This window comes from Musca autumnalis, unplaced genomic scaffold (assembly GCF_047663935.1).
Source record: "Musca autumnalis isolate F117 unplaced genomic scaffold, ASM4766393v1 scaffold_4, whole genome shotgun sequence".
Taxonomy (NCBI): Eukaryota; Metazoa; Arthropoda; class Insecta; order Diptera; family Muscidae; genus Musca; species Musca autumnalis.
Window position 1 is genome coordinate 43,208,830 of NW_027411977.1, and position 13,774 is coordinate 43,222,603.

Consider the following 13,774-nt stretch of genomic DNA (forward strand, 5'->3'; position numbering starts at 1 on the left):
AAACTCTCGTAGGCATAGGTCACGGTAGGCTCTTACATGGATTTTTAGACAGAAAATTTAATTTTTACAGTTCATTCTCCTTTCTTTTTATACCCTCAACAGAAGAATCAATATTTCCTAAGAAAATTACACCAAAGCTGTAAACAAACCCCCTTTGTGAAGTTCTACCGTTCGATTTCCTGGCCAGGCAACTTCAAATACTCCTCAGTAATGTTTTCGACATTTCCTGAGTATTTCAGCCATGTAAAAATTTTCTGCAAGTGGTGTCGTAAGACACGCCGTTCTGACAGTAGGTCGGACAGTATTGAGCTAATTTAAATCGGGGTTCACTCATTGATATGAGAGAAGTTTCCCTTGTCCCTTATGGGATGTTTTTAGAACAATTATATACATATATTATATTTCTGGGAATCTTAGATAAAGCTGAAAGATGGTGCTTACAACTCCTGCCAGTTCAACAATTTTCTCCAAAATGGTACGTACGATATCTCTTGAATGGAACAACCGATTTGGTCTAAACTTTGGATTTCGTTATATTTGATCCAAACTTTGAAGAACATATTGATTCATTCCTTGGGGTATCTCCCTCACAAATGTTCAACATTATTGTTAAAGTGCAGTTTTGGAAATGTTTACCGAAGGTACTCATTGTGGTCCTGCTTAAAGAGATATTATGTTTTCTTTTTTGCATGCTTCCTGATATAATGGTATAAAAGCTCTAAATTATACGGAGACCAAGTGAAATGGATTGTGGGCGTAATATCAATTGAAAAAAATGACTTCCAAAATAATATCTACTTCTAAAATGGACCATGTCTGTTCAAACCATCAAGTACCTCGAATGCAACACATTTGAGCTTAAAGGATTTTGGTTGTGTACCCGGTATTCGATTTGCCCATCGATGAAAGTTTAAATCAACACAGGCTGACAGTATATCTCTGACGACAGCCGACTGATACTTTTTTACTGTTATTATTTGCACTGTATAGATTTCCGGAGGTTCCGGCGGAGGTTGATATTTTTTCCCGCCTCTTATTCTGTCCGATTCCTCTACCTCTTTTTTCGAATGCTGCAAACGAAATTACAAATTTAATGTACCACTTATTTTACGGTAGAGTGCAAACAAAACACCTACATAAGTATTGACACTCAAACCACTGTGACATATCAAAGATGATATTCGTTCCGACAATGCTGGTATTATTATAACCTACAATTGTGGTTCCTGATATTGTTGTGGTTAGATTGCTGGTGTAATTGTTAATGCAATTGCTTCGTTATTTGCCGTATTTTGTTGCTGTTGTTGAATGGTTGCATATTCAATCCAATACATACATACATAACTACAAACACACATATTTATTTTCACATTTAAAAAAATTCATTCGATTTATAAGAATACTTAACAATAAATTATTTGTAATGTTTTTTTGTTGTTGCCGCTCTTTTTTTAATCCGCAATGCATTTCGTTGCACTCTTCACCAAAGTAATGGCATAGCGTTGTAGTTGCGTAATGCTTCTGTATATGCAGCAACAACATGCAATTTTGTTGTTTGTTATTAAATGGTTGTTGACCAACAAACAAACAAATGTTTTTTGTTATAAATTGTTAAAGAACTTTTAGAAACCATCACGCATTGTAGTTCTCACTGACAGATTAACACATTATCAGAATTGATAGGCCTTTGAAAAAATTGGCTTTGTTTAAATGATTTCGAAAATGATTTTATTGTTAAATTGCATTAGATTCGTTAGTGAATGTGCCTAAATGTGTTTAAATAATTTATTTGCATTTCATATTTTCGCCGTAGAACACGTTCTGGTGTTTCGCATGATTTACAATTTTACTTGCGTTTTGCAAATTTATCAATATTGCAATATCGAAATGCTATTTTAAATAATGTTTCTCAGTTGCTCCAAATTGAAATATTTATTGTTTGCATCAAAGAGTTAAATAGGAGGCAATTTATTCAAATGATGTTTGAGAAAAATCCCTGTTTCATAGTACATCAGAACATGCAATAGCCTGGACATCAATTATATCAAGCTGTTAATTACACTGTGCAACATTTTTAAGGTGATCTTGTGCAAACAATTCGTACTGAAGATTTTTTGAAAGTACAGACCCAAACGACAAGAAACCCTAGTTGGGTTTTGTTCTGTAAGATCCAGCTCGGATTTTATGGCCCCATCTAAACGTGGTTAAATATTGAGTTTTTAAAGAAATTCGGGGCTATATCTCTGAAACCAATGCGAATCTGCTTCTGACCTCTGAAGCAAATTTGTAGATAAGGACAAGAATAAAATATTTGGAGAAATAATGAACTCGAAAAACTAATTCCACAATTTTTATACATTTCGCACCGTATCTCCAAAACCGTTAATGTTTTCTGAATATTTTCTTTTGGACAAATATTCCGTGGAATGTAATAAACAACTGTTCAGAACATGTCATTGTTGTAAAATGTTTCTATGCCGTTGTTTTCAGTACATTTTTCAACGATGATTTAATAAAAATGTCAATAAAGTAGTGAAATCTGAAATGCGAGAATAAACTGTTGGTGTGAACTGTGTTTGAAATACGTGTTGTACAAGACATGATGCAAAATACCGCTGATACAACATGAGGTAAGCATTTTAGAGTTTCAGAATGTTCTAAAGAATTGTTGAGAACTTTATTTGGAAGATTTTTGCAAAAGGTTACTTGGTTCAACTCCCAACAGTTTAGCCGATACTGACCAGAATTTCAGCAATTATGTAAAATTTTCTATATTTTATAGATTTTGATGCCCTATATGGAGTTTTTCTTATGTGGTTTCTTCAAAAGATAAGTTCTTCAAGTTTAGGGCTACAATATTGCTAAAGACTGCAAGGCCAAATTCCTATTCGTTTCTGAGATAAAGGCCTGATAAATGCAAAAGAGTGTAGATTTAGCCCGGTTTAGATGAGGCCATAAAATCCGAACTGGATCTGACAGGACAAAACCCTACTAGGGTTTTTGTAGTCTAAATATGTACTTTCAAAAAATGCATACTAGAAGTTATTTGCATTTTCAGTGTTGCATAGTGTTATAGAACAAGTAAAAAATATCAGTCAGTCCACATCGCATACGAAGATATACCTGTAAAATAAACAAATAAGTAAAACAAATCCCATATTGGATTCCGGTTTCCGGTAAAATAGCAAAATAATGTAAATATCTAATAAATGATAGAAATTAATAATAAATTAAATTAGACAAAAATTGTGTCAACGAGAGGAAGATTTAAACCTCATTTTAAGGCCTTAAAATGTCGTTTCTTACTTGCAAATTTGTGATGCCCAACTTTTCTTGATTGCAATAAATTTCCATTGAGCTGCTTAGTCATTTGTACATTCCCTTTTTATTTTTAAATACAAACCAAAGTATTCATAAAAAAAGAATTGCAATTAACTCATTTCCTTATCTTAGAACTACAACAATATTTATTTTTGTTTTTTTTTTCAGTCATTTTTTTGTTTCATTTTTGCCTTTTTCTTGCTTTACTCTACATATGTGTGTACGTTTGTTTAAATGCTGATAAGATTGGAAAAAAAATGTCTACATATTTAAACAGTAAAGTCTTACATATTTCATTAACCTTTAGAAATAAACAAAAAAAGTCCACAAAAATTGTTTTCTTTTTTAAATTTGTCGTAAAATGATGCTGTAGAAATCTAAATCTAATTTAAAAATTATGAAATTGATTTTCCTATCATACAACCACAATTTGTGAAACCAATACTTTCAACACCTCAAATCTATCAATTTTCCTTAAGTTGCTTGATTAAACAATACCTTTTTCAAATTGTAATGTTGATATTGTGGTCGACGTATTTTCCTATATTAACAAATGTTTATATCACTACCGGTAAACCTTACTTTTAAATTGACCGACATATATATTTTAGTGCATTTATGTGCTCAAATTTGATAACCCACATTTTATTCAATCCAATTGATAAAAGGTATGCATTTTTCAGTTCTCTATTTCGACACAATACCCGTAATTATGTACATATGTTTGTACATTAGGGTAACACAAAAAAAAAAAAACAAAATTTTTTTTTTAGATTTCCAACCCTCTAAATTTGTTTCCATTATATCCAAAAAAACCTATATATAAAATTTTATGGCGATCTGTTAACGTTAATCCGTGCCAACCTAGCGATTTGTTTCCATAGTTATTTGTATGGGGACAAAAGCGCATTTTCACCAATATTTTCTAAATGCATTGAGGGGGTCTTTCTGGTCCCTTCTCCTATTAAATGAGTTCGTATCGGATCAAAATATTCTACAAATTTGTTCGCCATCAAATTTTACTATAGGTCCCGGAATACACAAAATTCCAGAAATATGCAAAATAGAAAAAAAATTAGGGTTAAGGTCGTACTTCTTGTGAATTTAGATAAAATTGTGATACAAAACATCATTTTGAGATAATGGCGTCAAAGACAATAATGTTCTTCGTTAAATTCCACTATATGTCACCAATGAATTACAATTTGTGTAAGAAAAGACGTGCAAGTATGATATTGAAGTTTCAAATTTTATTCCGTATTATTTTTGATGATTTAAAAAATTATAAGTTATTATAATAATTATAAATATGATGAAAACGGCCAAATAATAAACATATGTATATTATATAATTTCTGAAAATACACACATATAATTAATAGTAATGCTATATAGGAATATCAAGAACTTTTGTCATATACTCCTGAACAGACTGATACATGTATATACCTGCAAGACAAAATGTGGCATAAAAACGAGAAGGGCACATATGGGCAGGATGTTTCGATGTAATTTGGTAAAAAACTCTTCCCTTTTTATGAAATGATAAGTTACATAGCCCAACTCGATCTTACTCATAACTATTTTCATCGCTTTTTGTGAAAATTTATCTTAAAAAAAATGAACAAGTACAAATATCAATTATTGAAAACGCGCACTTCATTCGCGACACTGAACGTTTCGAATACGTTTCGCATACCTTTAATTACAATTACAAAAAAAAAAATAAAACAAACCGCTGTTTATTTTGGATATTATAAGATTTTAATAAACAACTTAAATATTAAGAAAATTTTTTTTTTCTAAATGGGGTCACTTTGGCCCCCTTTTTATACCCACTTACTAAACAATAAACGTATATATTTTTGCACAACTACACGCAGTGGACTCCTGTAAACAATATTTGACACTATTTAGGGTAAAATGATGCAATGGTTTTTTTCGATTTTTGGCCAGGTTTTTTGGGAAATTGGCCACTGTGCACTGGGGCCTTGAAGTTTCCATAGTAATTTTCGATGAAAAAATTGTAAAAGTTCTTTGTTGTGGCTAAAAAACTAATCCTACAAAAAAAGTTGAAAATCGGATGGGATTTTATTTTTAGTTATATAGGGCCCATGGAAAATTTGAAGCACACGGTGTGCCTTAACAAATTTAAATGGAAGGTGCTTACACCTCGGAAGTTTTTGCTGATTCTGAAACTACAATGCTAATAGATGAGAAATATCAAGAAACAAAAAAAAATCGCCGGAGGGATTTTCAAATAAATCGCGATTTAAGTTCACATTTTTAGGGGTTCTTTAGGTTTTCACGATTTAGCTTGGAAACCGCGAGTTCTATGTAAATGGGTCTAAAGAAATTGTTGTAGCAGAGAAAATTCTCCACAAGATTGGCCTTTATGATATTTTCGTAGGTTTTACCGTTTTTGAGATATGGAAGTTCAAATCGGGACAATGCACTGACTGTATCGTCCCCTTATAAAACAATATTATGCACAGTAACCCTTAACTAACTTTTAATGGAAACCGCTTACACATGGGATGTTTTTGCGGATTCTGAAACAGCAATGTTCATAGATAAGAAAAATACAAAAAATTGAAAAAATCGCCGGAGGGATTTTTAAATAAATCGCGATCAAAATTCACAATTTTAGGGATTTTTTAGGTTTTCACGATTTTGCTTGGAAACCGCAAGTCGTATCGAAATGAGTCTGAAGAAAATGTTGTAGCTGTGAAAATTCTCTATAAGACTGACCTTTAGGTTTTTTCGTAGGTTTTACAATTTTTGAGATATAGAGGTTCAGTTCAAATTTTTAGGTTTTTATCTTAAGTCTTCAAGATTTTGCTTGGAAACGGCAAGTCATATCAAAATGGAACTAAAGAAAGTAGTGAAGCTGTGAAAATTTTCTACAAGATTGGATGATTTATTTCTTTCTAGGTTGTACCATTTTCAAGAAATATAAGTTTAATTTGGGAAATTGCAGTAATGACATTGTTTTGTAAGGAGGCGATACAGACAGTGCATTGTCTTAATTTGAAATTCTATATCTCAAAAAACGGTAAAACCTACGAAAATATCATAAGGGCTAATGTTGTAGAGAATTTTCTCTGCTACAACATTTTCTTTAGACCCATTTACATAGAACTCGCGGTTTCCAAGCTAAATCGTGAAAACCTAAAGAGCACCTAAAAATGTGAACTTAAATCGCGATTTATTTTAACATTCCTCCGGCGATTTTTTTTGTTTCTTGATATTTCTCATCTATGAGCATTGTAGTTTCAGAATCAGCAAAAACTTCCGAGGTGTAAGCACCTTTCATTTAAATTTGTTAAGGCACACCGTGAGCAACAATGGCACGTGCTAACAAATTCCGATTTTGCTCAAACTTTGGCAATCTAAAATTCTAACAAAACTAAACAATTTAGGCTTGTGCCGCCTAAAAAAACGGCATAGATTTTTTTAAAACCACCCTACTGTTTGTGTGGACACAGACAAAACGATTGCAACGGCCCGAATAGAAAATGCATCAGTCGAAATGTTGCTTATATATAGACAGCGAAATCCTACACGCAAAAAAAACGGCCTCTCTAACATATGTCCCAAACATATTTTGCAGCAAACATATATATGTTTGCAACAGTCCCAAACATAATTTATGTTTGGGTCTGCAAACAAATATATGTTTGGGTGGAAAGAAATATATGTTTGGGTGCAAACATATATATGTTTGGGTGCAAAGATATTTATGTTTGGGTGCAAAGATATATATGTTTGGGTGCAAACAAAGATATGTTTGGGTGGAAACAATTTTATGTTTGGGTGCAAACATTTTATATGTTTGGGTGCAAAAAAATACAAACCCAAAAGGCACAAAAAAAACCAAACACATGCACCAGTGGGCGCTTACTGAGAGCAAGGGAGCGTAAAATTCAATGTAAAACACTTTGAAATGTGTGCTCACTTGCTCTTAGTAAGAACTCACTGGCTATCTCTATAGCAGGGACGAGCTTCTTTGCTTAAATCGTATAGTGAGGGCGCCCACTGAGTTGTTTTTGCATTTGCTTCTCTCTCTTACGTACAGTGTAATTGAATGAAAACAAACAAAAACATAATGTGGTTGTTGCTTTTTTCACTCATACGTTCATACATGTCTTCGCTTTGGTTGTATTTCTGTGGTCGTCGCTGCTCTATAGTATACACACAAATGTTGAGATTGTTTATTAAAAGCAAAAGAACAACAAACACATAGGCACATACAAAATTCCAAAGAAATACATAACACACTTTAATAAAAGAAAAACTAATTGAAATAATTTATAAATAGTCACACTTTTAAAAAGGAAAAATATATAGAAACGTAGTTGAACGCTTCTCCTTAGTTGTGAAATAAAACAAACTGTCCTCATAGTTGAAATCGTCAGCGGGGAATCGGCATCTAGAATCAAATGATTATGTAATGTAATAAATAAATATGGATACGCCATATTTCAAATATACATAAGTATATATGTAATTACCAATATTAAATGCGATTTCTTCCTTGTCCAATAAAACAATTCGTTTCAACTTTCTGATTCAATTATAAAATGTAATGGGCATTTAATTTACTAAAAAGCACAATTTCTTTGAGAAAGCACAAAACACTGATTTATTCACTCACTTTACCGTCTTGACTGTACAAAGGCATCTAAAACACTGAAGAAAGAAAAAAAATATAATTCATATCATTTCTTCTTTATTTTTCTCCTGCTAAGTTGGTTAACAACAACAAAACAAGAAACACGCGAGTTTTACGCATACATGCCACCAAAGCCCCCTTCTTCGCTTTTACGTCTTCTATTATACAATACACACAATTCTTCATTTTAAACAGCATTCCACAGCCGCGAGAGCACTGTTATTACTCTCGTTGACAAACATCCTCTCTCCACCCATGAAAAAAATGTTCTAACATAAAAAATATGTTTTACCCAAACATATCAAATTGAGATATGTTACAAAATGTTGCAAACATAAATTTGTTTGGACCCAAACATATTATGTTTGGATCCAAACATATTTTTGTTTGGATCCAAACATATTTCTAACATAAATTTTTCTGCGTGTATGCAAATGTAAATATGGTTAGGATGGTCGTAGAGAAAATCTGATTAGACAGAAACTCGTTTTATCACAAAATAATAATAATTAGGCCCAGAAATTTTTGCATATTTTGCATATTTGCATAAAATGAGCATATGCAAATCCATATGCAAAAATATATACAAGGATTTGTGGTCTAAAAGTCCCACCGAAATGATTGAAATGTGGTATTAAGTATTCGTTAGGGGTATGAAACTTTACACCTGAAATTTGTCTGCATGGGTCCACGTCTTCATATAGCCCTCATAGAACGGTACCTCCCGATTTCCGATATTTTGAAGGTTGTGGCCTCAAAATCACACTTGAATGGCTGACATTTTGTATAAAGTCTTCGTTGGGAGTATAACACTTTCCACCTGCAAATTTGTCAGTACAGGTCCACATCTTCATATAGCCCCCATAGAAAGGTACCTCCCAATTTTTGGTATTTTGAAAATTGTAGCCTCAATATCCCACTGATATGACTGAAATTTGGTATTTAGTTGGGGGTATAAAACTTTCCACCTGAAATTTCTCGATATAGGTTGACCTCTTCATATAGCCCCCATAGAACGGTACCTCCGGATTTCTGGTATTTTAAAGGTTGTGGCCACAATATCCCTCCGAAATGGCTGAAATATTGTATTAAGTCTTCCTTGGGGGTATAAAACATTCCACCTTAAACTTTATCGATATAGGTCCACGCCTTGATATATGTATAGCCCCCATAGAACGGTCCTTCCTTTTTTCGGTATTTTGAAGGTTGTGGTCTCAATATTCCACCGAAATTCCTGAAATTTGGTGCTTGCTCTACATTTGGTGTACTAAACGTTTCATATGAAATTTGTCGGTATAGGTCCACGCCTTCACATAGACCCCATAGAACGGTACCACCAGATATTCGCTATTTTGAAGGTTTTAGCCTCATTATCACAGACGTAGGTCATGTTCGAATATGGACTACATCGGTCCACTCCTTCGGATACTTCTCACACAAAATTCGGAAAATGCGTTTTTTTTTTTGCAAAAGATTGTTCTCTTGGCCACTTTTACCGTTTTTCGGGGAAAAGCCGGAGAAAATTGCACGAAAGTTTTAAAAACCCTACGGCAACCATGTATAGTGGCTGCTTTGTAAAATTTAGATGTGGTAATATTTCTGCGAATCTTGAATTCTTGGTTCTTGTCCGTCCACTCCTTCCGGTATTGAAAGTCTGTGGAAAGTTTTTTCCTATTTTTACTTCTAATCTCGTGTCAGTTAACGTTATTTTGCATAATCGTATTAATTTTGCACGAATACCAAACTCAGACTTGACTGTCGAAGGCCGTTTTATAGTCGACAAGTATGTGATATTTGTTGATCTGTTTTTCATGGATCTTCTCTAGGATTTGGCGAAGTGTGAAGATTTGACTACTGTAGATTTCCCAGATCTAAATCTGCTTTGGTATTACCAATTGACCGTAGGTTCCAGCCGTTCACACAATACGACCGACATCACTTTATATGCGATGGGTAGGAGACTTATGCCTCTGTAGTTGGCACACACCGTCTTGTATCACTTCGTGTGCACGTCCGTCCAGCAGACTTAGGCTCCAATCGTTGGGTTTGCATTCCTTCAGCCAAACTTGGCTAAATAACTGATTCATACTCCTTATCAATATGTCGCCAGTCTTCAACAGTTCGGTAGGTAGCCCATTAGATCCAGCTGCCATATTGTTTTTCAGCTGATTAATTGCTGTCTTGATCTCCCTTTGGCTAGGTAGTAAACACATAATGATGTTGTTTTGGGATTGGTTTTAAGGTATCATCATCGCGGCCATATTCGATACCAAAAGCTTGATGAAATGCTCCTTTCGCCCGATACTTTTTCTTGGCGCGTGTTTCTACAGACTGCAGGATTGCATTGTATGCGTTCTTCACTTCAGTAGCCTTACGGCACTCCTGATCGTACCATGGATTTTTAGTTGGTGGTTTTTTGGTACCCAAGTACCACATTATAGGTACAAGGAGTGCCATCTTCGGACATGTGGATCAGATGAGCGGTATACCTTAGTTTGTTCATCCTTGTCTTTGAGGAAGTAAAATTGAGAAAATATTATAATTTAGGAGTCGTAAGGATATCATGGTCGCGGGGATGAAGGAATCCAAAGTGAACGAGACATCATCGCTGCTGCAGCCTCTTGCTATATATCTGCTGGTCGTATAACCAAAGTGAAACAAAATTTCCCAGCAGAGGTTACGGGATTAGCAAATTAAAAAAAAAACATTGTTCCACAACGTCCCATACGGGACAAGGGAGACTTCTCTCATATCATATGATTAGCAAATGAGCATGATGATTTCCTTCGTGCCAACGCCAGTTACCCAGAATCAGGGAGCAGATACTGGAAATTAAGAAATTGATCGGTGAGCATAAGCGGAACAAGTGGCTAAATCATCTGAAGAGTTACAACATTGGAGCCAGAATAATTGAATTGTGGTTAAGACACTCTCGAACTCTGGAAAGCATGATGATAGGACGTCAGTCACGTTTGGCGATCTTACGCTGATCCGAACAAGTGCGCAAGTCATTTAAATCGACAGTTTGTCGAGCCTCCAGGGCGACTGACAGGGCAAAGAGAAGAATACAACGTCGCATTAGATCTCTTCTCTCTTAAAGAAACCACCACAAGTTACAATGAATGATGTTGCGATTGCCAATTCGTTGAGCCCTGATGGAATCTCCATGGTAATGCTGAAACTGTTGGATCAGTCGGGAGTAGAGTATCTCACCAAAATTCTCAACCGGTCTAGCTACTGAAGCGAAGCAAGCAAGATGATTTTGCTTTTGTCGTCTGTAGTGAAGACTCTTGATGCTTTACTCCTCCCCAGCGAGGATTCAACCGTAATAATCTATTCGTACGTGGAATTAAGGACCAAGAAGTCCAAGTCCTTTACAGTGAAACAGGGAGTTCTACAAGGTGGGGTGATATCTCCGAAACGGTTTAACCTCTTCCTCTCCCGTATTCCACACAGCCCCTCCCAAAAATCAACATTGATATTAACACATTTTCCACTCGGAAATATGTAAATACTAAATCGAGGGCCACTCTGTTCTCCACATGGACTGCATAGGCGAGCACAGACTTTATTGTCATGGTCGATGTTAAGAGAATTCCCACCTCTAACTACCCCAAAATTCTACGGGTCACATTCGATGTTAACGTCATCTGCGCATACCACAGCTATGTATGATAGGGTCCCCTAGTGTCTATTCGGCCGCACTTGGGGTGCAGACACAAGAACTTTGTTGTAAGTTATGCGGCGCCAGTGTGGTTCGCGAATTTAAGTGCACCGCGATGGAAAAATAAGCTCCGTTCCTTTACGTGCAAGAATCTTCAAGTTTTACCACTTTTTACTCGTTCCTTTACTTCTGACACCATACATTTCATATGGGAGCAGTTTACAACTTTTACTACTTTTGCTGGTTTTACCATTTTCAAAAATAAAGGAACAGACCAATATTCAAACTTGAGAACTGCAACAGGGTGCCTCCTCATGTCTACATGAGGAGACAAAAGTTCTTACAGTAACCAAGAAAATGACATGCTCTCGTTGCAGTACTTGCTAGGATGTTACCGTGAGAGCCATTCTAATCACCATGATCTAGAAAGAGTGGTCCAACGTTACAAGAGAGAGCCCCCACATCAGCAAGCCTATCAAGCAGTTCACATAGATACAGTCGCAGATGCCATAAACAACTATAATGTGAATGCGGTCCAGACCAGAGTAGTTTTGGCTATATATGTATTCATATTTCGGTCTTCAACAAAAACTGTTAACGTAGGACTTCGTTTTGATATAGCACCAATATAAAGGCATCACCCGATTTTAGGTATTTTGAGGATACTAGCATACTCTTTTGACCGAAATATCTGTTATTTCACATTTGTGAACATAGGTCCACGTTTTTGTATATCCCCCATACAACGAAATCTACCGTTTTTCGGTATTTTGAGGGCTTTAGCATACTTACTTACTTAGCTGGTTCATTACAGAACATTTGTTCCATAAGCCGAACTAAGACAAGATCTCCAATTCCTTCTATTTGTTGCTGCGCTTTCTGGGATACCGCGCCTTGTCATCTCTTCTTCCACTTGTTTGCTCCATCGAAGCCTTGGCCTGCCAGTTCTGCGTGCACCACCATGTGGGACGTGTTGATACACTTTTTTAGCTGGCTTATCATCGCTCAATCTTATGACATGGCCTAGCCAACGCAATCGTTGCATCTCGATGCATTTATCGACACTGGTGCCGTTCTATGGCAGATACAGCTCGCGGTTCATACGACGTCGATATTCGCCGTCAACGCAGATTGGTCCGCAGATCTTTCGAAGAATTTTTCTCTCAAACACACCAAGCATTGCCTTGTCTACCAGGCTACGGAACCATACATCAGCATGGATAGTATCAGTGTTTTGTAAAGCGTTAATTTTGTTAGACGAGATGTGGCTTTTATTAAACTGCTTACTTAAGTCAAAGTAACATCTATCGACCAATACTCTTCTTCTTATTTCGCAACTGATGTTGTTTGTTGTGTTTATGACGGTGCCGAGGTAGACCAAGTCTTTCACTACCTCAAAATTGTAAGAGCCAACTTCAACAGTTGGTCCGATCTCAATGGACGCATTGCGCGTCGACACCATCAGCTTGGTTTTCTCGCCGTTTACCGCCAGACCCACTTTAGCAGATTCCCCTTCGACCTTCATAAAGGTATCGGTTACTTCTTTTACTGATCGACCCATGATGTCTATATCATCAGCATAAGCAAGTAACATATGGCCTATTGGTGTAGATTGTGCCATTTCTTTATAAGTTTGCCTCTCGTATAACCTTTTCCAGCAGGATGTTGAATAAATCACACGAAAGGCTGTATCCTTGCCAGAAACCTCTTTTGGTACAAAACTCTTCGGAGAGGTTCTTTGCTATTTTAACTGAGGATAGAGTGTCAGTTAAAGTCATTTTACAAAGTGATTGAGCTTTGCTGGGATACCAAATTCAGACATGGCTTGGAATACCTTTGAACGTAGAGGGCTGTTGAAGGCTGCTTCATAATCGACATAAAGGTGGTAGGTGTCGATCTGCATCTCTTTGGTCATCTCCAGGATTTGCCGCAGGGTAAATATCTGGTCAATGGTGGACTTTCCAGTTCTAAGGCTGCATTGGTATGGTCCAATTATTTCGTTGACCATGGGCTTTAGTCATTCGCACAATATCCCTGACACTATCTTGTAGGAAATAGAGAGAAGACTTATGTCCCTGTAGTTGGAGCATACAGACTTATCTCCTTTCTTGTGG